The sequence below is a fragment of the Saccostrea cucullata genome, unplaced genomic scaffold (assembly GCF_032062105.1).
Source record: "Saccostrea cucullata isolate Sc308-1 unplaced genomic scaffold, CSIRO_AGI_Scuc_v1 ctg1944, whole genome shotgun sequence".
NCBI classification, from domain to species: Eukaryota; Metazoa; Mollusca; class Bivalvia; order Ostreida; family Ostreidae; genus Saccostrea; species Saccostrea cuccullata.
In genome coordinates this window covers 119973-145446 of record NW_026922325.1, presented here as the reverse complement: position 1 = coordinate 145446, position 25474 = coordinate 119973, and the positions used below count along the sequence as shown (strand labels likewise).

The following is a 25474-nucleotide window of genomic DNA, read 5'->3' as shown; positions in this document are numbered from 1 at the left end:
AATTCTTAGAAATACTTTCAAATGGATACTCCTCCTACAGTTTTCGATTGATTTCAATATAAATTGGCACACGAGAAGAGTACTTTAAGGTACTTAATTCTATTTATTGCTGCGCGGGTATGTTAACGACGTTCGATCCTGATATTTAAAGTCTTAAACTTTTTTTGCCAAGTATATTTTTAGTTTCTACATACATAGCTTAATTAAAATTCAAATCAAAAAATGGGGGTCAATATGCTTCTTTTAGCGCTACAGAACATTTAATATGACCTTTCTGCACTGAAATTTGTGTCTTAATTAAAAATTACACCTTCGACGTTTTCCCTCCAATATTTTTATCCAATTAAAGCATGAAACAAAATAAACTTTAAGTTTGTTTAAAAAAAGACACTTAAAAATTGTGACTAAGAAAAAAATTCAAATTGCTTCGCATAATCAATTATGTTACCTTTCTGCACTAATAAAATGTTATTTTTCTGGCATTGAAAATATAATAAGCAAGAAAATTATTTTAAAGTCTTTAACTTTTTCTCATTTTAAGCAAATAGGTCAAAGTTATCTTGAATATTTAGAAAAGAACATCAAAAGTGGGGGTATATGATGTACATTTTCAGATATTATTAAAAAAGTGTGAATTTTACGTTAAAATAGGCTCAATTTTTTCCCAGATTTTCAGAATATATTTACTATATTTGTCACACTTTGTTGATATAATTTACGAGAAATAATTTAATAGATATTTCAGAACCAGCATAACATATTTCACTGCAAAAAACAGCTTTGTGTGCAACCAGCATGGAAAAATAGGCATCCAAAATTAACAGTACTGTTATTAGTTCAGATGGAAAAAAACCTGACCATTTTCGTCTAAAAAACCTTCCGCCACAAAATATAGTCCCTAGCTTAATTCTACTTGAATGGAATTTAATCGCGGTTTTTTTCATTGAATATAGTTTAATTTGCATTGTAGAATTCAGTTTTATTGTTAGAACCTAAAAATGATGCTTAATGTTATGAATAAAGGACCTGCGCGAAATACTCTCAAAATATCAAGATCGAACGTCCTTAAGGCAGCATATGGACCAGAATTCGGCGAATTAACACTTTTTTATAATTATGTAACACTAATAAATCGGAAAAGTCAAGCATAAAACTTTTGTTATAATTATGCATTCTATAGACTTCAATGGGACTTATTATACAGGAAGTACTTCACCACAACGTCATCACGTGACATCTATAATTAGAAAATATGCCTTAATGAAAAAGTGAAAAGTTCAACACTACCCCGGGAATAATTAATTTCAATTTGTAATAATAATTATGTAAAAACATCTCTGTACCATGAAGTGCTGCTAGAATCCTACTGTCCTATCACAGAAATAATTATTCAACACTTTCTGAGGAAACCTTCCCAAAATTTTTACATTTTGTTCATAACATCGAAAAAAAAGCATTAATTCCCGTAAACCATACGATTCTAGCAGCACTTTCCAAAAACAAAAGAATAAGAACTTTAGATAGAAAAAAAATTAAGTTTCAAAGTGTGCGGCGTAGTGTTGAACTTTTGCAACATATTTGTTACGAACGACAGAGGAAAGGCAAGTAAACACCCTCCCTGCTTTAATTTTACGAAGAAACTGTTGAAGTATATTACCATACCTTATTCATAAGCTTTATTCCCACAAGAATCACACATGATATTCATTCTAAATGCTTTTAAACTACGATTTCTTGTGTTTGTTTACATGAATTCTCGTTACGTTTCACTTTCACTCTGCTACTGCATGATCAACAGTTATGACGTCACGGGTTTGGTATTTAACCCCTGTGATAACTACAGAGACCCAGAAACGACAAAATTTTGTTTGTATTATGCCTCTGCATATTTTGATTAATTTTTACGACCTCAAATCAATCTTAGATATCGACTATAAGAAATTGTTATCTCTAAACTTCACGTCATATAGCTTACTATGACGTCATATCATACAGGTAAGTAGAATATTTGGTTGTAACCTTAACCTACCTGCGTGCCTGTTGCAAATTCAATTTCACCGGCGGATATAGAGGGGGCCTAGGAGCCCCCCCCCCCTCTTTTGTGTGCAAAATAGAGATAAGATTTAATAAATCATTTTTTTTTGGTGTGGCCCCTCACCTACCCCAAACTGGTCGGGTCCCCCTTTTCAAGATTCCTAGATCCGCCACAGAATTTAGCATTAAAATGTGCATCCTTCACGGAAGTGAAATAAGAGCATCTGAAGTATAATATCCATAACATAGTATACCAGGTTTCAAAATAAATGTCAAATAATGAAATCAAGTTTTACAAAAAGGGGGTTTGGGGTGGAGAGGTCCAATACTTCATGCGGGATTTGAACAAAGTATTTCTTCCTTCTATAATCAGCCTGTAGGCTGTCAGTAGAAACTACAATATATTCTCTGTCGGTAGTGACTATAAATTAAATTCCACGCGCTCTACAGAACCTGAGAATATTTATATCCTTTTGTTTACCTTTTCTTACCTTTATGGAACAAAATATGATTTATTCATCTTGTCCAACGTAAAGAGTGACAATGAAGGCAAACATTTTTTTTGTGTGTGCCTGTTATTGTGGTTAAGAACCTTAATTGAACAGGTTTTTTTTCGAAGAGGGGGTGGGATGGGGGTTAGAGAATTAAAAGACCAACATGCAATTGAATACGATTTCTTTCTTGGTCATGTTTTCTAATTATCGCTTATGATGGGTGCTTTAATTATGACCCGCCGAAAATGGCTGAACAATTGCCGACTCAGCAATCAATATAATAGTATAGCGGGGTTTCTTTAGCAGGTGTATAGTTAGGTGTTTTGCTTGCTCAAATATATGCCTATAATTTTGGCGGAACTTTTTTTTGGCGGAGTGACATTGCTCAAGAGAATAAATTCATATTTTAGATAAGTTTCAATAAGTTTAATAAACGTTTGAATACCAATTTACACAAAAGTTTAAGTAAATTTATACAATAACAAATGAGTGAAATTGCTTTCGAAACAGACTAATGAAAGTTATTTAAGGATATACAATCCTCAGCTAGGAAGGATAACTCCAAAAATAAATATTTAATTTAAAAAGCATGAAAATGAGGCTGGAAAATGAAAATTTTTCGTGCAACAATTTTCATTTTATTCATCTTTATACGATTTAATGTTTTTGGAAGTCTTAGCAAAGGTCTGATAAAAGTTGACATCTGTATCCTATAAAAGGAAAAAAAATCATACAGTTTCAGAGAAATAAGATTTTCTTGAACATAGCCTTAGATACCAATGCTTATTAGCATGATTTGAAATGAGAAGTGATTTGTGGTGTCTGGCAATGGTAGGAAGAGCCTTTTACCCTATGTATTATAGAAGACAAAAAATACCAAATAAGTATAAAAATCATGACAATTTCTCTGAATGACTGGATACCTATTGTTTTTTAACCTAAAATATATTTGTTGATCAATTTGCAATTGGAAAATGCATTGCTGATATTCCAATTCGCTTTTTCTGCAAAAATATTGGAAATCTGATAATTTTCCCTATATGATATGATAAACTTTAACCCTTAACTTTAAAGAAATACTGTGGATGAATTTACGTAATTTTGTGGATTTATATATATTTTATGAGTAATTTTGATTACGTAACTGCTTATTTTATAAATCTGAGGATCAGACTACCTTAAGTGATATCACTAGAACTTGAAGTACAAATTTCGATGCTTCGTGAATTCACCATAGCAGCAGATCTGTAGCTCGCTCAATTATCAGAATTTTACAGTAATTTCAAGCTTTTTTTCTATTATAAGCGTCCGCCCTAAAATCAACAATCTATTACAGAGAAACTGTGTCACCTGCGTAAGGAAAAAAGAGCATACCGGATCTAGAAACTGGGGGTCGAAGGTAAGGGGGGGGGGGGTGAGACACTTTAAGAGGGGCGGGCGGGGTCATAGGGAGTTGTGGTATAAAATTTTATCGCAGAAGTTAAAATGAGATATCGCTCGAAAATAAAAGAGTTACAGAAGGCCCACATTAATATCCCTGACTTCAATGTTCTATCCGGGAACATACAAACCGAAAAGGGAAAAAAAAACAATATTGAAAGAAAAATAGATTTTGAATTATTTGTAATCATAGGATAAGGTGTACTACATTATAAATCACAAATTCGTTTGTAGTTAATTTTTGGAATTCGCATCTCTTTAACAGAGTTTATGGCTGACTTTAAGAAAGGCAAATCAACTAAAAAACTAATTTTAACCTACTTTAACTTTTGAAGCAATTAGAGAACTCATATCTAATTATCAAAAGAGCTTTTCTTTGTTGTGGAATTGTGGTTTACATTTATAAAAAAGGTGATTAAATGTTTTCAAAATCATGACTTGCAATTAATTATCTAATGTGCAATTAACACAGAATTTTAAAATAAAAGTGCATTTATTAACCGATTAATTAAAATAAATGATTTACAGCTGTTTTGAAGACACATGTTTATAGGAAAACTATCAAACATGGAGTTATCAAATTGATATAAATCGGTAAGATCGTTATTTCACATTCTCTATCAATATTTATTTATTTTTTTCTTTATTTTTGAGAATTTACATGCACAAATAATTTTTAATAGAGGCGGGTATCACTCACTGCTTTTGTCCGTCGTCGTTCGTGTTCTGTTGATATTTGAACAATGTTAACTTTTTTCCTGAACCACTGTACCAATAGCAGCATATGTACACGTATTTTAATGAGTGCAAAGGTACACTTGATCCCCATGAAGAATATTTAATACATAACAGGAAGCCACCACCTGTCAGCCACCACCTGTCGGTGGAGGGCTGCAAATTTAGACCTGTCCTCTGCTTCACTGAGCAGAGGGATCTTTTCTTCCCTGCACATACTGCTACAAGAGACCTCAGTTTATTTGGTGTCACTCGAAGGACCATCTCCACTGGATTACTAGGGTTCTATTAACTGTGACGCCAGAACAACCTTGACATAAATGACCATCTCCATTCTAGCCTTCTATAAAATTGTAACATTTGTGAACCTCAAATCAGGTTTTCTGTTGTTGGAATGATCATGCTTTAATCTTCCCCTCCCTGCCCACATGTATTCGACATTTAGATATATCGACGACGTATTGTCAATTAACAATGGTTAGTTTCACTTTTATGTCGATGTATTACATGCCGGACTCCGACACATCTGTTTCATATTTGGATATTTCCTTTTAAAAGACGTTAATGGTAATCTAACAACCAAGCTTTATGATAAGCGTGATGGCTTTAACTTTTTCAGTTGTCAAATCCTCTTACTCATGCAGCAATATATCTTTTTCACCTGCAAACAGGGGGATCCTTGATTGCTCTCTCCAAATTTACATTGTTTTATGGACTTCTGATCTTGAATGCTGCTCGTTATCTGCATATACAAATATTTCTTTAAGCAAATAAACTTGCATATTGCACATGAAGGATAAGGAATGTTGCCTTAGAAATGTCAATTTTGTGGTATAAAGGTTAGAGGTTCTGTTTGGGGGCTCTTTTGATTATATTTAAGAACTGGAAGTTCATTCGTTGAAGGACTTTATCTCGTAATTGCGACGATGTGTGCAATGAAATAACGTAACACCTATTTTACAGCTTATGACATCTTCCAGAGAAAAGTGCACAAAGGTCTGTCAATTTTTCTTTTGTTTTTATATAATAATAATATTTGAAGGAAAAATAGTTGCGATTATTGTAATATTGACAGAAATTACGATGCTACCTTCTTTTTTGACAAATTTTATTGGTTCCATCGTAATTAACTACAAAAATTGGTCAATTCAATTTTCAATGTTTAGACAAAATGCAATCACGTACTGTTGTTAAAAGTTTTCATACTCAGAAGAATTGGATAGAAAAGAACGAGAGAGGAAACGTACAAAGAGACAAAACCTAATGAAAAAGTACGAGAAATACACAAAGTTTTTGAAAACAAACAATCATCTCTTCAAAATGAAGTCAAACACAAATTGTTAACGAACAGAAAAAGAAAAGACCCTTAAGGGTAGTCCTCAGTAATAAGTCGGCTAGAAATCTATAGAAGAAAGAATATAGTACACATGTATGACGATGCTTGGAGAAAGATTAAAATCAACAGTAAAACAACATCAACAAGATGAGAACATAAATGCAAAAAAAAATCACTTGGCAAGATATTTCAAGAGTAGTATCACACACAGGCACTTGTTTCGTATACGGGGTACCCCCTACCTATATTTACCACAACGTACCTAACTCATTTTCGGGCACCCCCGCTTCAAGCTCGTAGTTACTTATAAATCAATCATACACCTACATTATCTTGACATAGTTCGCTCCCAGAGATATTTTTCTATATTGCTGACGTTTCCTATAAAGATCTTTTGTTGTAAAATGCTTATTTATTTAAGAAATAAGGTATCATTTTTTGAGTGTTATTGGGATGTAAAACGGGTTGGCACATGATCAAATCTTCCATAAAGCCCTTCGGGCTTTATGGGATTTGATCACGTGACCAACCCGTTTTACATCCCAATAACACTAAAAACGGGTTGGCACATGATCAAATCTTCCATAAAGCCCTTCGGGCTTTATGGGATTTGATCACGTGACCAACCCGTTTTACATCCCAATAACACTCAAAAAATGATATCTTATTACTTATTGCCTGACGTCACGGCGTCAAGCAGTATAAGGATTGATATTTCCAAGATCCGAAAATGTGCGACCATATCTAAAGAGCTAGATTTTGTGAAAGCTGATTTACATTGGAATTCTTTACCTGCATTTTAAAAGAAACAGTTTTCAGAAAAAAGAAACATATTACTGATGCGAATTACTGCAGTGTTTACTTCCTTTAATCTTTTGCATGGAACAGATTATTCCATATGATTTGCCGTTTCAACATATCCGTGTATCCTTTTTTCGGCATTTCTTTACTACTGGATCAGTCCATTTATATTCTACGAAAGGGGTGAATCGCTCTTTTCGCGCCAAATGTCACTAGTAAGCTACCTTGGATTGTTCTATTGTATGAATGGGTGTGCTAACTTCCATGGAATTAAATAAAGTTTGTCCTTTTAATGCTTCAGAAATTCTATCTACAAGTTTTATACCATTCTTTCAAACAACATGTCATATACATCAGTATACATGGTATATGGACATGTAACACTAAAGAAATCATGTTTCTAATTTGTTTACCGATCCCGCGGTTGGTTTATTCCATAAATGGACGAGTCCAATAATAACAAACAACGCAGTTCAAGCCATCGTCTCCAGATGCATGATCTATTATGTCTTTGTTCGGATGCACACAATAAATAAGAAAGTAGTGAATAATCTTGGATACTTCTTTCTACAAAGCTAACTATTGAATTTACTTATTTCATTCTCAATATATCATGTATTATATGAAAGTGTCATCCCCCACCCCTTTTAAGGAAAAAACAACGAACACACATTACTACTGTTTACTTCAAAGGAGAAAATACACTCCAACAAAATGTGCTTTTGATTATATCCATCTTTTAAAATGTTCAAAATGCGTGATTTGATAACAGATTTCATAATAGGTGTTACAATGTACCTTGAAATCTATTTAGATCCAAGGGCAGATCACTCCACTTTCAGACCCCCCCCCCCCTCCTCTTCAACTACAAAGTTCTTTAGTATGCAGTGTAGAGATGATATTTCCAGAAGTTCAGTAAAATCAAAATTTCAATTACATAAGGTTCTCAAAATATAAAGTTAGGATATTTTTTAAACCCACAAAGTATTGCTCAAAAGGGTTATCACTCTTAATGCAGATAAATTGATTGATATAGTCAGGCAAGCTTTTTAAAAAGCTGTTACTTGTATTTACATTTGTGACTTATTCATACTTTAAACTTGCCTGCTTGTGACTTTTAACGTGTGAAATGCATTATTTTTCAAACCCAACGGCATGTATGTAATCCACTGACCGCGCGTCGACCCTTTATGACGTCACAGAGAAATTACGTCGAACGTTTATCGATACGAACATCTATGACCTCTTGACCCCGTACCTGTATTTATACAGTTATAAAAAGGCTTGCTTTCAGTAGTGTTATATAAAGGAAAACATTTGCAAATGTAAATATTCATCGATAATCAGCTGGAATCATATTAAGACAAACTATAAGCTACATTAGTAAATACGAGCTTGTAGCGGGGGTGCTCGAAAATGAGTTAGGTACCTTGTGGTAAATATAGGTAGGGGGTACCCCGTATACGAAACAAGTGCTTGTGGTATCACAGCACTGTTATGCCACCAAATATAGCCTAGAATATTTATTTCAAATATATCTGAGAAAGAAGCATACAATAAATCTTATTATGCAGAGTGAAAACAAGCATGAAACTGATGTAGATTTCAGCACCTTTGCTGAACTGCTCCAAAGGAATGCATGTTGACCTAACTGAGAATTTAAAGGTGTAGAAACTGCCTTAATGTGAGGAACAAGTTGTCGAGTTAAGAAAATGAAAACAAAATCTCTAGTCCAGAAACTGTTACTAGAATCACATTGTTAGAATTGATTCTGTGCTTTTAACCATCCAGTTAGAAGTTCTTCACTGTAAAATGACCTATAAACATGGGGATTAAACTTATGATGATAACAACGAAGTAATAATTCGTCAAAATTCTGATGATAGCAACTTTGATAAATATTTATTCTATCAATATGAGGATTTCTTCACTTTGCAACAAAAGTTTTTATCCATAGGAAATGTTAACTTGACCTTCATTACCGCACACGGAGTTTAAATATAGATTCGATACGCAAGAGCATGCTCTACGTATGAACAATTTCTAAAACGAGGTAAATTATTGACAAACAAGTTGACGAAACAAGAATATCAGCAGTCTAAAGTTTAAAGTCATCATTTCTTAAGTTCTATGGTCGATACAATGCCCTTGTCAGCAAATACAATCTGTCATTGAGTCAAATGCTCACTGACGTTTTTCATACTAATTGTCAGTCCATTATTTATACACTGAATTTCCGTTATTTCCCGATCATGACAAGGAGCGCACGGCGGGTGTGACCTGTCGGTGAGGGATGCTTACTCCTCCATTGCACCTGATCCCACCTCTGACGGTTTGGAGGTCCGTTTTTTGCTCTGCTCCTATTTTTTTTAATTGTTTTATGGACTTTGATATTAAATACTGTTTGTTATCTCCATATCCTTCACGCTGATGGTAATCTAAAAACCAAGATCTGTTATAAACGTGATTACTTTAACTTTTCTATCGTGAACTTCCCTTACCTGTGTAGCAATATACCTTCTTCACTTGCATACGGAATTTATATATTTCAGTTGATTCGATACGCAAGAGCATGGTCTTTGTATGAACAATTTTTAATAAATTATGACTAAGAAGTTGAAAAAACAAAAATTTCAGAAGTCTCGATTAAAGTCATCATTTCGGAAGTTCTATGGTCGATACAATTGTCAGCAAATACAATTTATCATTGAGTCAAATGCTGACTGACGTTTTTCATACTTATTGTTAGTCCATTATTTATACACTGAATTGACGACGGATTTTACCGTAATTTTCCCGATTATGACAAGGAGCACACGGCGGGTGTGAATGGTCGGCAGGGGATGCTCACTCCTCCATGGCACCAGATCCCACCTCTGATGTTTTAAGGGTCCGTGTTTGCTCTGCTCCTATTTTGTATTGTTTTATGGATTTTTAATCTTAAATACTGTTCGTTATCTCCATATGTTTCATACTACATTATTATTCTCATATACATCTCATATTGTTAATTTTATGTTGTGATAATTAAGCATTACTCTTTCTGTCCTCTGTGTTGAAATTTCTTCATATCATGAGCTGACATAAAAATCATTTTTGATAGCGCTTCATACTTCAAACTATTTTTCATTCGGTTCTGAAAATCAATATTAGAAATTAAAAATTTTCTTAGTGAAATGTATAGCAGAGGGTCAGGACCCCTAAACAACTCGTTAATGGTAACTTAACAACAAAAAATTGATAAGAATATGATGAATTTAACTCCAGATAGAATGATAAATATCAACAGGATAAAAAGGAGTATTTTATCAACATTATATTTTACGTCATCTTCGTAGAAAAGCTATTTTTGAACTAGCCATCAGGGCTTGTGCAGTAATTCTCTCAAGTGAACAAGGACAAGGAACATTTATCGTGTTTGAACAGAATATCAATTAATTGTTTTTGCCACCTTGACAGAATACGGGGTCACACTAATGTGTTGAGAATAACCGCAAGAATGTACAATTTCTCTTATACCTCTACAGTAACTCTGAGTGAGACAAAAATCAATATATCAGTTCATTTTAAAATCTGAACAATTTTTTCAAACCTTTTATTTGCAACTTGTGTCAAAAAATCAAAAAGACATATATTACCATTCAAATTGATTGTAATTATGGTAAGACTATTTGCGTAATTTACTTTACTCATCTCTTTTGCTTATCACATATAAATAATTTAGTATATTTAATATTTTAATTAATAATCATCATACCCCTAAGAAAATTCAAGCCTCTCTGTCTGTCATAATTATGTTCTTATCTGCATTTCTATTTCTTCAAATTTTATTTCTATACTGATTGACCTAGTTCTGTAGAAATCATTTAGACCTAAAGCGGGTAATTCGACCGAAAAAATCGCGTCATACCCCTACGTTTTAAACTACATGTATATTAAGCAAACAAAACCAGCGGGTCATATCGCCATTAACTAGCTCATCAACCGCGAGAAAACGAGGAATACATATGCGTGGATCGTTTGAGTGGCTGCTGCACTGAGTTTCGAAGACAAAACAACGAATCGCAGTTAACGTAATTGATGAATATTCTGCAACAAACGCTTTTCCGTAGTTAACTTCCCGATTGCATTCAAAGTCACTCACTTACAAGTGTATTTTACAGGCTGCGAAAGATATACATTTCCTCATGGTATTTGATGCCAGTGACATGAATGAGTTGTCTTATCTTTTTATATAACAGCATTTGAAGGATTTATAGGGTTTACAATAATGGTAGAAATAGCCAAAGTTGAACAGTTCCTACTTTCTCATTGGTTGTCAAAAATCAACTCAGCAAGTCCAACCACGGGTAATGAGTGAAGAATGAAAAAACCCATGGTTCTAGCAAAATTCTTAGGCGCTTGGGGGTGTAACACGTTTATTTCTTCTAGTTAAGGCCGGTATACACGATGAGATTTGTAGTATAATACAAGTATTATAATACTTTTGTATTAAAATACTTCCTTGTACACACGCTGATACAAACTTTATAAGATTGTAAATAAACTATGTATTCCCACGTGTTTTTCCCGCCGTATTTCTCTCTCTGTCAAAGTAATAAAAATGAAGGATGAAGATCTGATAGCAGTGTCTATCATCGTACTATGCACTGCTTTATATATTCCACAAGTCCTTTTCCCCTTCCCATTAAGCCACGAGTTTTTCGATGTATTTACTTGTAAAGTCTATCATTATTATTTACCATGTGCTTCTTTTTTTAGTAATGATAAAAATAGGATGACCCCTAGTGTCATTACATTTCATTGGTTGAAAGTGATAGGTAAGCTAAGACTTGTATTAGAAAATAGAGCATTGCTCTATTCTTAATACAGTTTTATAAGATTCGAAAAATCTTATGATACACTGTATTAAGAGTGTATACACAGTAAGATTTTGTATTATAATACAAATCTTATAATACAAATCTTATCGTGTATACCGGCCTTTAGATGCATTAGAACGATATGTATTTAAAGTAAAGTATTTGGAAAGAATTTATCGCGTCAGGTTGTTTAAAAAACAGAGACAATACATGAAACCCGAATCTGCCTCAAAAAGAGTGTCCCACACTTCCCTTTGTTGTTTTATGCATGCAAAATTTGTATTGACTTACAGGGTCTTTGGTCTCATCCGAAGGACCGGTCTTCATGTCCCACAGTGGGAGTCGAACCCGCGAAGTAAGGATATCAACTCGCTGTACCTACTGAGCCACGTGGGCGATTACCCAGCAAGCATTTGTTTCGGTACCGCAATAAATTTTTAACTCGTAGTATAATTATAATAACACAAGGCACCCAATTCCGAATCACGCGGAGTACCTCCCTCCCGCAGAATCGCACTCATTCGCACTTTCAGAGGAAATACACTTACATATTGTTTATAACTTTGTCTTATACGATAAATTATCTATACACCAACATAATATGGAATGCTTGTCTTTATTTTCTTAAGTCTCCGTACACAGCGTCAAAACTATGCTCGCCGAATAGAAAAGTCGAATTCAACCATGTAATGGTATGTGTTAATCCCGCACGGTGAACAAAATAAAAAAAGTGGGTTTAAAAATTAAATTCCAGTGTTTAAATATTGCAATGAGAAAATATAACTTGTTTACGTCTGATTTTTCCCTGAAAACATTACAATGTTTATCAAATTTAATTTTTGAAACAAATTTTTAGCCAATCAAATCTATGTGCAGGATTAGCACATAAATGTACCATTTCATAGTTGAGTGCTACTTTTCCACTAGCCGATCAGAATTTTTACTGTGTACGGAGACTAAAGAAAACGAGCAAATTCAAACAATTGTGGTCCGTCCCCCGCTTTCGATGTCTTTGTGGGTAAAATGTCATTTTTATAGCATATTCTGTCAAATTTGAAACCCTTTCATATGTCATTCAGAAGTTATCACCGAAGTTGATTTTTTGTCCCCCCGCTTTCGCGAAAGCGAGGGGACATTAAATTTCATTCGTCTGTCAGTCAGTCTAGCTGTCTGTCCGTCCGTCACAAAAACTTTATCCTTGCTCATAACTTTTGATTTAGTGGAGCTATGACTTTCATATTTCACATGTGTATTCCTTGTGACAAGACCTTTCTTTGGGTACCACCAAATTCGACCTTTTGACCTTGGTCTTGGAGCTTGACCCACTTTTACACAAAAATTCCAAACTTTTACTTTGGCCATAACTTTTGAATGGAAGATACTAGGACTTTCATATTTTACGTATGTATTTGTAGCAAGACCTTTCATTGGATACAACAACTTTGACCTTGACCTTTGAGATTTATGTACTTATGAAAAAACTTTAACCTTGACCAAACTTTTGAATGGTAAGGGCAAGGGCTTTCATACTTCAAACATATGTTATCCTTGTGAGAAGACCTTTCATTGGATACCAAGAACTTTGACCGTTTGACCTTGACTTCGAGTTTTAACTACTTTTTAAAAACTTTAACCTCTGTCACAACTTTTAAACGGTAGATACCAGGACTTTCATATTTCACACATGTATTTTTTGTGGCAAAACCTTTTATTTGATACTCAAAACTTTGACCTTTTGACCTTGAAGATTTACGTACTTATTGAAAAACTTGATACTTGCCCATAACTTTTGAACGGTAAGGGCTAGGGCTTTCATACTTCACATATGTAATCCTTGTGAGAAGACATTTTATTGCATGTCAAGAACTTTGACCTTGACCTTTGAGTTTGACCCTTTTTTCAAAAACTTTGACCTAGGCCACAACTTTTGAATGGAAGATACTAGGACTTTCATATTTCACATATGTATTCTTTGTAGCAAGACCTTTCATTGGATACCAACACCTTTGAACTTTTGACCTTGAAGATTTACGCACTTATTAAAAAACTTTAACCTTGACGATAACTTTTGAATGGTAAGGGCTAGGGCTTTTATATTTCACATATGTAATCCGTGTGAGAAGACCTTTCATTGGATACCAAGAACTTTAACCCTTTGACCTTGACTTTGGCCTACTTTTAAAAAACTTTAACCTTTGTCATAACTTTTGAACGGTTAGAGTTAGGGTTTTCATCGTTCACATATGTATCACTTGTGACAAGACCTTTCTTAAGAAACCAACAACTCAGACACTTTCACCCTGGAGTTTGACCTACCTTTCAAAATTTTATCCTCGCCTATAACTTTTGAACAGGTGGTGCTAGGGATTTTGTATTTCACAATCGTATGTCTTGTGAGCAAAATCCTACTTTGGGTAATAATATATTTAATTTGCATTTAAGAAAAGTTTAATCTTCGTTATTTTGCCATACGGGGTCATCAGTGTTTCACAAACAACATCTTGTTCCTTATATTGAGAAGAGATGGGGCTTTCATATTTGACATGTGCATTACCTGTGACAAGATAATTCCGAGCATGTTATGATTTTATTTACCCCTTGACCTTGACCTTCACGATTGACCTTATTTAAAAAAAAATCAAATTCAATGATAATTTGACTGTTTATAATTTTCTTTAAAGTAGGTCATACTTCAAGGTCTAGATCTGTGGGGTAAAAAATGATAGAGTATGAATTTGGAAAGGCCTTGTTACAGGCAATACACAGATCTAATATGAAATCCATATCTCGTTCAAACATCATGACTAAGGTTATAGTTTTTGAAAAGTAAGTCAAACTTCAGGGTCATAGGGTCTTAAATAATAGTCTATTAAGAAAGGTCTTGTCACAGGTAATACACATGTTTTATATGAAAGCCCTATCTGTTCTTCGTTCAAAAGTTATGGTCAATTCATTGTAACGCAATGCAAAAATAAGCTGTCCTTTATTAGGGCTACTTAGCTACCCCCCCCCCCAGAATTTAGTCATTTTCCTGTTTTTGGATTGTCGGACAGGCGTCTTTTTTGAAGATGTAATTAAATATAATCTGTCCTTGACTGTTATGGAAGTAAATAATCATAGATGCTCCCACTCAGTAAAACAGAATCCAATGGTCGTCCCTAGATAACTTGAAAGCAATACACTCCACTTTTTGTAACATTATGAAAACCTGAGATAAAAACGCTTTCTTGAGAGCCAATCAAGTTTGTTTAATTCAATTGGCTTCTGTGCGATAGTGATGCATTTCCTCAGTTTTGCAAATCATTCCGTATGTGGAGGTGTTTGTTTAGAATGGGGGGCATTAGATTAATATCAAAAGGAAGCTGACTAAGTTAACCACGAACCCGCTTTTCATATGTTTATAACACATTAGGACATTGTCTCTTGCTTTTGCTTTAAAAAGAAAATTAATTTCCACTCCTCTTTCAGTCATTTCGCATTTTACATAAGCATTATACTTTTGACAAGACTTATCCAAATTCATTTATAATTATGGATTTTGTTATTCAAGTTTCGGGAAGCCGGAACGTGCCGGGTGAAATAATACTTGATATCCACCATATTATATTCTGGTGGCCGCTAAATATTTCTCTGGTCGCCTGTTTCTGTTTTGAATAAAAACTGAACAATAATGATATAAACATATCTTTGGTGTTCGTGATATACCGGGTATGTTATTTATGTTCACCAATATTTAACTTGAATAACCTCAGCTCGTATACTTAAATTTACTTTAAACTGTCTTATGTAAATGTGGAGTCCGTATGAATACTAGTAAATAGGTTATTGTGTTAAAAGGTTCGAAGTTTGCAGTCTTGTATTGGGATATTTGATTAAAATTACAAACAAATGGATGAATTTTTATTGCTAATCATTTTTAGAGTTTAATGGGTGAGATAAAAAAGAATATGTTATCTTCTGTGAGTCTCTAAAATTCGAAAAAATTTGGAAGGAGAACTCTTTAATTAAGAGTCTGATTATGTAGATATACATGTATATTTTGTAAATATCAGATGTGGTCCACAGTACTCCTGAAGTTTCTACTTCTCTACTATTAAAGCTAAATATGGCGAATCTGAGCTGAAAAAAAAACACGAGATTAAGTCTAGATTAATAAGATTTTTGCTATTTGCGTTCAAATTAAATTTCAGAGATTTTGAATTCAAATATCCCCACGTTTCTATAGGTTAAATTGACTTTAAACTGTGTCTGATATTTTTTCCGAGTCGGAAAGTAATCGGTTATTGTTTAAAATCACGGATATCTATGAAACACGATTGATTTAAACTGTTTAATTTACAGGAAAGTCCTATCTTTATATAAAGTAACAAAAACAAATAGAAAGATCTTTTAAGGTCACCTGAGTCACTCAGGTGACCTATTGCTATCCGTTTTCGTCTGTCGTCGTCCGTCGTGTGTTAACATTTGAACATTTTCAGCTTCTTCTCTGAAACCGCGGAACCAATTTCAACCAACTTTTGTATACAGCATCTATGGGTGAAGGGAAACAAAACTTGTGAATTTCATGGTCCCTGACCCCTGGGGCCTAAGGGGTGGGGCCAAAACCAATAAAATTAATGAAATCTTTTAAAATCTTCTTCTTTACTCCTGGACATCAAGCAGGCAAACTGTTAGCATGAATGTAATGTCTATTAAGTCCTCTACCAAAATTGTGAAATTCATGGCCCCAGGGTCAGGGGTTCTAGTGCTAGGGCGGTGCTATATAGAGTATTAAGTGAAAATGAATTATTTCTTTGAAAATCCTTTTCTCTACTCCTGGGTATTAAATAAACTAACTAAGTACATACTTATGATGAGCAAGAGTGCCTCTTCCAAAATTTTGAATTTTATGGCCTCAGGGTCAGAGGTTCTGGTGTCATGGTGGGACTCTATTGATATTATAGTAAAAATGCATACATTCTTTGAAAATTTCTTCTCTGCTTCTGGGTATTAGATAAATTAACTAAGTACATAGTAATGATGAGCAAGAGTCCTTCTTTCAAAATTATGAATTTTATGGCCCCAGGGTCAGGGGTTCTGGTGTTAGGGCGGGGCTCTATTGATGATATAGTGAAAATGCATTAATTCTTTGAAAATCTTCTCCTGGGTATGAAGTAAACTAACTAATTACATAGCAATGATTAGTAAGAGTGCCTCTTCCAAAATTGTTAATTTTATGGCCCCAGGGTCAGGGGTTCTAGTGTAAGGGCGGGGCTCTATTGATTATATAGCGAAAATGCATTAATTCTTTGAAAATCTTTTCCTCTGCTCTTGGGTGATAAATAAACTTACTAAGTACTTAATTATGATTAGTAAGAGTGCCTCTTCCAAAATTGTGAATTTTATGGCCCAGGGTCAGGGGTTCTGGTGTTAGGGCGGGGCTCTATTGATTATACATGTATAGTAAAAATGCATTAATTCTTCAAAAACCTTCTCCCCTGGGTATTAAATAAATTAAGTGCATAGTTACGATGAGCAAGAGTGCCTCTTTCAAAATTGTGAATTTCATGGCCCCTGTTTCAGTGGTTTTGCCATTTGGTGTAAAGGGGGGGGGGGGCTCTTTTGATTATATAGTAAAAATACTTTAATTCTTTGAAAATCTTTTCCTTTGCTCCTGGGTTTAATGCTAATGATCCAAGTATATATATTTATGATGAAGAAAGTGCATCTAGCAAACTGGTTAATTTCATGCCTCCTGGGTCAGAAGTATCGGAGGGGGGGGGGGTTACATAGTCTAAAAATAAATTAATGCTTTGAAATCTGCTCTTTGGTATTAATCAACCATTTATGATGAAATAAAATTTATGATAAAATTTCGAAAATTTTCAAATATGTGGCCCCAGTAGTTCCTTTGGGTTGGGGTGCACTTGCCAACTGGTTATAAAGTGGAAGTGCATTTTCTCTTTGTTACTCTGATCTGCCTCTGGGTATTAAGTAAATAGCGTAAGCATGTCAAGTTTATAATTATGATAAGCAATGGTGCCTTATTCAAAATTGTGAATTTCATGGCCTCTGGTTAAAAACACGAACCAAATTCAATTGTTGGAAAGTTGTTACATGATATTTAGGTGACCTATAAGGCCCGTGGGCCTCTTGTTAATTTTAGTCAGTCTGAATTTATAAAAGATACGCCAAATAAATATGACTTAAATATTTTAGTGAGGTGTAAAGAAAGAGCTTAATACATGTAGAACATTTACTGGAATCCGCTTTGTATCTACGTTTGTAAGGATTTTTATGAAGTTTCGGAATCCAATATCGATATGGTAATTATTTTGGTTGGTTGGAATATTAAAAATATTCAAAATAGAATATATTATCTGTAGACAGCTCGTTGTGTAAATAAAGGCTCAACTATAAGTATGAAAAACGTCAGTCAGTATTTGACTTAATGATAAATTGTGTTTGCTTACAAGGTCATTGAATGGACCATAGAACTTAAGAAATGATGACAATAAACGAGATTGTTGATATTCTTGCTTTATCAACTTGTTTGTCAATAACTTACCTCGTTTTAGAAATTGTTCATACGTAGAGCATGCAATTGAGAGATATTAACCCCGAATGCAGGTGATAAAGATATATTTATTAATTACTACATAAGTAAGGGGGGAGTGACGGTTGAAAAGTAAAAGTCATCACGTTTATCATTAAGCTTTGTTGTAAGATAACCATTAATGTCTTTTTCTAGTAAAAAAATCCAACTGTGAAACAGATGTGTCAGAGTCTGTGTATCTTTTATTTCAAGCTCACCGGGATATATCTTGTCGGCATCAGAATGGAAAATACGATTGTTAATTGAAGTGCATCGTCGATATCGAAATGTCGAGTTGAAGGCCACAAAAAGTGTTTTCTTCTTTTCACGTAGAAGATTTTGGATAAATTCGGCATCATATGCATACAAAAATAGGTCTGCTAATAACGGGGCCCAATTGGTACCCAGGGGAATTTCCAATGGATTTATTGTTGGAAGGCATTATGTAATAATAAATCTGTGAAAGTATCACTTAATTTTATTCAGTAGTATGGAAGGCGTTGCAAATAGGAGATGCATACCTTTCAATATTATAAAAGCAATGGCAGTGTCCATTTTTTGAATAGCAGACAAACATGTTAACTCATAGAAATGACCATTAAAGACCAAGGTGCTCGCTATCTTTTTTTTTTGTCCGTCGTCGTTCGTCGTCAATCGGTAGTAAATTTTTGAACATTTTCAGCTTCTTCTCTGCAACTGCTGAACTAATTTCAACCAATTTTGGCACATAGCATGTATGGGTGAAGGGGAACAAAATATATGAAATTCATGGCCCCTGCCCTCTGGAGCCTGAGCGGTGAGCTAAGAACTAAATTACTGCAATCTTTAAAAATTTGTTTTCGCTTTGGGAAACCCGAAATAATTATTCGATCTAAAAATAAAACAGAAGATGCACAATGCCACCATGAAACAAAGATTCAGTGAGAGACACATTTTATTTCATTCAGTGATAAAAGAGGTGTTGCGAATGAGATGGGTACCCCCAAGCATAACAGACAGACGGACTGACGGACATTCCGATCACTATATTCCCAATGCGAGTGTATGAAAGTTATATATTAGAAAAAAAAATCATGTCGTTAAAATGAAAAGGTAATACATACCAAACAAGATGTGTTTGTGAAACACTGATGCCCCCGTATGGCAACATAGCAAAGATTAAACTTTTCTTAAATGCAAATTCAAGATATTGGTACCAAAAGTAGGGTTACCGTATTCTCACTGGAAATACAATTGTGAAATATGAAAGTGGCCAAGTTAAATTTTTTTCCTAAGTACGGAAATCTTCAAGGTCAAGGCCATTGGTATCCAATGATAGGTCTTGCCAAAAAAAAAAAACATATGTTAAGTATGGAAGCTCTAGTCCTAGTTTATCGTTCAGAAGTTATGGCCAAGTTTAAAAATTTTAAGAAGTAGGTAAACTCCAAGGTCAAATGGTCAAGTGTCTTGCTATCAAATGAAAGGTCTTGTCACAAGAATTAAATATGTAAAGTGTGAAAGCACTAGTACTAGCCCTTTAAAAGTTATGGTCGTTTGCTTTTTAGAGTAGGTCAAGCTCCAAGGTCAAAGGGTCAGAGTTCTTGATATCCAATGAAACGTCTTCTTACAAGAATTACATATGTGAAGTATGAAAGCCCCATCCCTTACCGTTCAAAAGTTATGGCCAAGGTTAAAGATTTTTCACAAGTACGGAAATCTCCAAGGCCAAGTCAAAAGGTCAAAGTTGTTGGCATCAAATGAAAGGTCCTTCCACAAACAATACATATGTGAAGTATAAGTGTCCTGGTATCTACTGTTCAAAAGATATAGCCAAAGTAAAAGTTTGGAATTTTTGTGTAAAAGTGGATCAAACTCCAAGGTCAAAAGGTCAAATTTGGTGGTACTTAAGGAAAGGTCTTGTCACAAGGAACACACATATGAAATATGAAAGACATAGCTCCACTGAATCAAAAGTTATGGGCAAGGTTAAAGTTTTTGCGGACAAACAGACAGACAGATGGACGGACACGACAAGAACTATATAATCCCGAAACTTCGTTTACGGGGGCATTAAAAAATATAATCACATATCCAGAAGTCAGACTGATAACTTTACAGTTTACACGTGATAATTATAATCTTTACCATTATAAATATGATTGCGTAAATGGAAAAGACGAATAGAAAAAGATCTTTGTCGAAATTGCAGCTACAGCATATTTTTTTTAACTGGATTGATTTCACTTTTGAATTGGTTATTAACTTATCCGATATTTCAGAACGATTTTTGTTGATACACTCTCCAAGTATTATAGTATATATTATAAACCCTTTAAAAACTAGCGACCCAAGGACCTTCACGGTCACCTGAGTATAATGTAATACTGTAAGGAATACAAAGATTGAAAGTAAAATGAAAACAAACTGAGCTATTGAATAAGGCTATGGTGCCCGTAAGTCAGAGAATAGGAAGACCAGGGATCATGTGATAATTCATACAATGTAGCTCATAAATTAGTTCCGTGCCAAATTTTGTTGAAATAGATATAGCGAACGAAGGGAAGCAACTTTAAATGGTCAAATAAATGTTTAGGGACGACATATTTCCCACGATAACCGATCAAAATGTGTAAATAGTAAACTAATTGACTCGTGGGATCTGAAATCATATAGTTTATTATTATACGAAGAGAAGTAAAAATTAATTCTTTAATTTAAATTGAGACGTACTTTAAAGATTTTTTTTGCACAAATTTTAATCTAAATTTGTAAGTGTTTCATTCAGGAATTGTTTTGGGGTCCTGATAATTGAGGTCTTATTTACCGTGATAAACTTCCTTAGACAACCACAAATTGGTTGGCCGCTCCTGTAATCGATAATTGGTTAGAGTCGCTTCCGTTTTTCAAGAATCAATAGAATATCAAACTTTCGATTGTTTGCTTGAGGTTTCGCACCGAATTTTTTCACAGTGGTTAAGATATATAATACTGGAGTTCAGCGTTTTAATTCGAGGTAGAATTCATCAGACAAACAAGGAAACGTATGGAAGTGACCATTAAAGACCAAGGGACTCGCTATCTTTTTTTGTCCGTCGTCGTTCGTCGTCAATCGGTAGTAAACTTTTGAACATTTTCAGCTTCTTCTCTGGAACCGCTGAACTAATTTCAACCAATTTAGGCACGTAGCATGTATGGATGAAGGAGAACACAATATATGAAATTCATGGCCCCTGCCCCCTGGAGCCTAAGCGGTGAGCTAAGAACTAAATTAAATGCAATCTTTAAAAATCTGCTTTACTCCTAAACATCAAGGTCAAACTGTGAACGTGATTGTAATAAACCTGCTGTCCTTTACAAAGTTTGTGAAACTAATGGCCCGGTTTGAGGTAGTCGTGCTAGGGTGGGGTTTTGTTGAATGTATGGCGAAAATACATTACATGTATTCCTTTTAGAATCACCTCCTCTGCTCCTGGGAATTAATCTAGTTAACCATGCACATAGTCATGATGACGAAGGGTGCTTCTTCCCAAATTGTAAATTTCATGGCTCCTCGTTCAAGGGTTTTGGTTTTAGGACCAGGCTCTTTTGATTATAAAAAAAAAATGCATTGATTCTTTGAAAATCTCCTATGTATTAATTCAGTGCTCTACCTCTGGGTCAGGAGTTCTGTCAGGGCAGGACTCTATTGATTGTATAGTGAAAATGCATTAATGTTTTTGAATATCTCCTCTGCGGTATAAATTCAGTGTACCATGTGCATAGTTATGATGAGCTAGCAAGGGTCCTTTCTCAAGCATTGCGAATTTCATGGCCCCTGGGTCTGGTGTTAGGGTGGGGCTCTGTTGATTATTTAGTGAACATACAGTGATTCTTTGAAAGTCATTTCATCTATTCCTTGGTATAATGCTGATGATCTAAGTACATCGTTATGATAAGGAAGGGTGCTTCTTCCACAATTGTGAATTTCAGTGCCCCTGGATCAGGAGTACTATGGGGGGTCTAAATATTATTTGTTGAAATTGTTTTGTTGCTTAGAAATGTTCTCTTTTGTATTAATCAAAGATTTATGATGAGGAAGGTACCTTTTCCGAAATTGTTAAATGTGTGTCCCTAAAATTAAGAGTTCCTGTGGGGTGGGGCACTACCGATAATATAGAAATGCATTTTTTAGTTTCTCTACTCTACCTCTGCGTATTAAGTAACAAAATTAATCATGTTCAGTGTAAAGTTTTGATAAGCAGTGGTGCCTCCTTCAAAATTGTGAATTTCATGTCCTCTGGTTTAAGACATGAACCAAATTCAATTAATTATTGCATGAAACTCAGGTGACCTATACGGTCCATGGGCCTCTTGTTTGTTTGGGTTTTAAATCTTTTTGTTTGTCTCAAAACTTAAAGATGTCAATTTTTTACGTGGTGACATAAACAACATTTGTTTAGTTGCAATACACAAATAAATATTCGACATTGATTTAACTTTGATAAGTTATATATTTTAAAAATTCCTTCTTTAGCAGTTTGTACTCTTAGAGAGTAAATGATTTACATCAGTTAAGCCTACATATTTATATATTGTGTTTACGTTCATCTATCAACCAGACAGATCTCGAGGCATTATATTGGTGTAAACAGATAAGGAAAATACTCCTTTTTATGGCAAGACCGATTTTTTTCTTCATTTTTTTTAGAATTAAGTTCTGACTATAATAATGTAAAAGTAGAATAAGGTTTCAGGATGGACGGAATAACCGGAGATCAAAGAAGGGAAAAAACATGAATAGGTAGACAGATCAGTGCAAGGAAAGGTTTAAACAGTCTTGGTGCTATGCCTTACAGGATTTAAAATGTCTTTGCCAATCCCCATTTTGTGTGGAAAACGTCACAATGTTTTAAAATTCGTACTTTTTACGTAGTGAAGCACCTACTCTCAAGAAAATGTGGTACAGACACAAGAACTGCTTTAATTTTTTCGGAACTTGATTTTCGTCTACGACGTTCAAATATCTAAAACACACACGAAATCTTGTCACTGCGCGGTAGAATACATATAGTGGGAACAGACGACATTCAAAAGGAAGATTCCATTGTTTAGATGCATAATGAAATATAATATTAATGAAAAGTTGCTATAAATAACCATTAACATTTGAATTATAAACTCACCTAATATCCTCAGTCAAGTGTGTAGTGTGTATCTATTTTTATGCCCCATTTCGAAGAAGGGAGGGCATAAATTGCTTTGCTGCTCTCTGACGGTCGGTCCACCAAGTTTCCGTTCACAACCGTTGCACGTACTGAAATAAAATTATCATGAAATTATCCAAGTCAAGGTCTGTTTTGGGTACGATTGAGCCATTTTTTAAAAACATATGCCCCTTGGAGTTAGAAAAATTCCAATGTTTTGCATTTCCTCTGCAGCGGTTGCACATACTGAAATGAAATTTGGTATACAGATATATCTAAGCATATCTAGATCAAGATCTGTTTTGGGTACGACGGAGCCATTTTTGACAGAGTTAGGCCCCTTAGCCTTAGAAAAATTCCAATAATTTGCAGTTTCCGTTCATTTTATTTCACAGAGGTTCCACATACTGAAGTGAAATTTGGTATACAGATTTATCATATGAATCCATATGGAGAAATGATGTGCAGTTTATTCAAGAAGTTGCTCCCACGTGATTTACTTCTCATTAATATTCATAAGATCCTGCAAAAACTCAAAATATACAATTTCTTTAATTTTTAAAAATCAACTCATGCAAGACTATCTTATTTTTATTTCTTTAAGCCCCCGTCATAGTTATATGGGTAGAATTTAGCGCGATTTTCAGTTGGCAATTAATGATACCGTTTGTTTTATAATAAGTAGGTTACACGGATGCAAGAAATTGCCGTTTTTAAATTGAAAAGGCGGTCGTAACGCTTCATAAAATGTTAAAAGATTTATATTTTGTAAAAATAGACATTCGTTTGCACCTATTAATCGGCGGAAGAACTTTGTCATCATGCAATAAACATTTACATTTCATCACCAAAAATGAGAAATACACTAATTCAGTTCTCCTATCTTCAATAAAACAAATTCTGTTTTGGGTAGGATCGAGCAATTTGGGACAGAGTTATTCCCCTTGGTCTCAGAATCTTTCAATTATTTTGGGGGCACAAGTGTTTTACAAACATCTCTTGTCACTTTACTTACAAAAGTCTGAATGATAGGAACTCTGTATTAATATATTATAACCTCACTCTACTTTTGTTTCCTTTATTATGATGGCATTAAAATAAATAAAGGTCAATAGTCATATTCTTGTGATATGATTTTTGTTCATATTTGTGAAAATATTCAATTCGTACCTAAAAAATAACACTCGAGGTTAAACACACACATCAGTCGGTAGAGCGCTAGATCTGTGATCGGAAGGTCATGAGATCGAATCATGGCCGCGACTGACTTTAAAAATCAACAGAAAAATAGGTAGCAACTGTTCACATTTGCCAATTGCTCGTAATTTAAAAGTAAAAGATGCGGATCCTTCAAATGAAAACTTAAAACCGAGGCCCCTTTTGACTGAAGGCATTGGCACGATTAAGATTCCACACTCCTCAATGGTCGTGAGTGACGAGTAAATGTCTAAACCTGAGGCCCTTCAACGGTTTATGTTTTGACGTCTCTATATAAGTGAAAACTTCTCTCAGGGGACGTAAAACAACATACAATAAACCAACCAATCACATATTTGCAAAATGATGTTTAACAACACGAATATAAATGCAAGAAAAAAAAATTGTAAAAAAAAAATGAAAAATTAAAATTCATTTCGAAGTTCCTCTGCGTCATTATACCTATTTGTTGCATATTAAATTTTGTATATTCTCTTGCCATATTTAAAACTGAGACGTGGAGACCGGTCCTTCAGATGACACCGTAAAAACCGAGGTTCTATGTCGCAGTAAGTGATAACAAGAAAAAAGTCCCTGAAAGCTGAATGACCCTGAGTGCCATGTATTGGATAAAATTTACAGATCTCCAACAGCAAATGGTGGTGTCTTATTTAAATGAAAAATTCTTGAAAGGGACGTTAAACAACATCACAAACATTAAAAATATATCTTTTTAAAATTTATTTTGAGCTATAAAATGGTGATTATGTCAGATAAGAACATTGTTTTTAAATTTTAACATTTCATAAGTAGTATTTTATATTAAATAACGTTACATT

At 34.2% G+C, this 25474-nt stretch overlaps 1 protein-coding gene across 1 annotated transcript in view; it reads left to right on the top strand.

Annotated features, from left to right (window-relative positions):
- The window catches only part of LOC134261615 (sex peptide receptor-like), a 53644-nt gene that overhangs the window by 8527 nt on the left and 19643 nt on the right, over positions 1–25474 (top strand). The gene's annotated exons all lie outside the window — the stretch shown is intronic.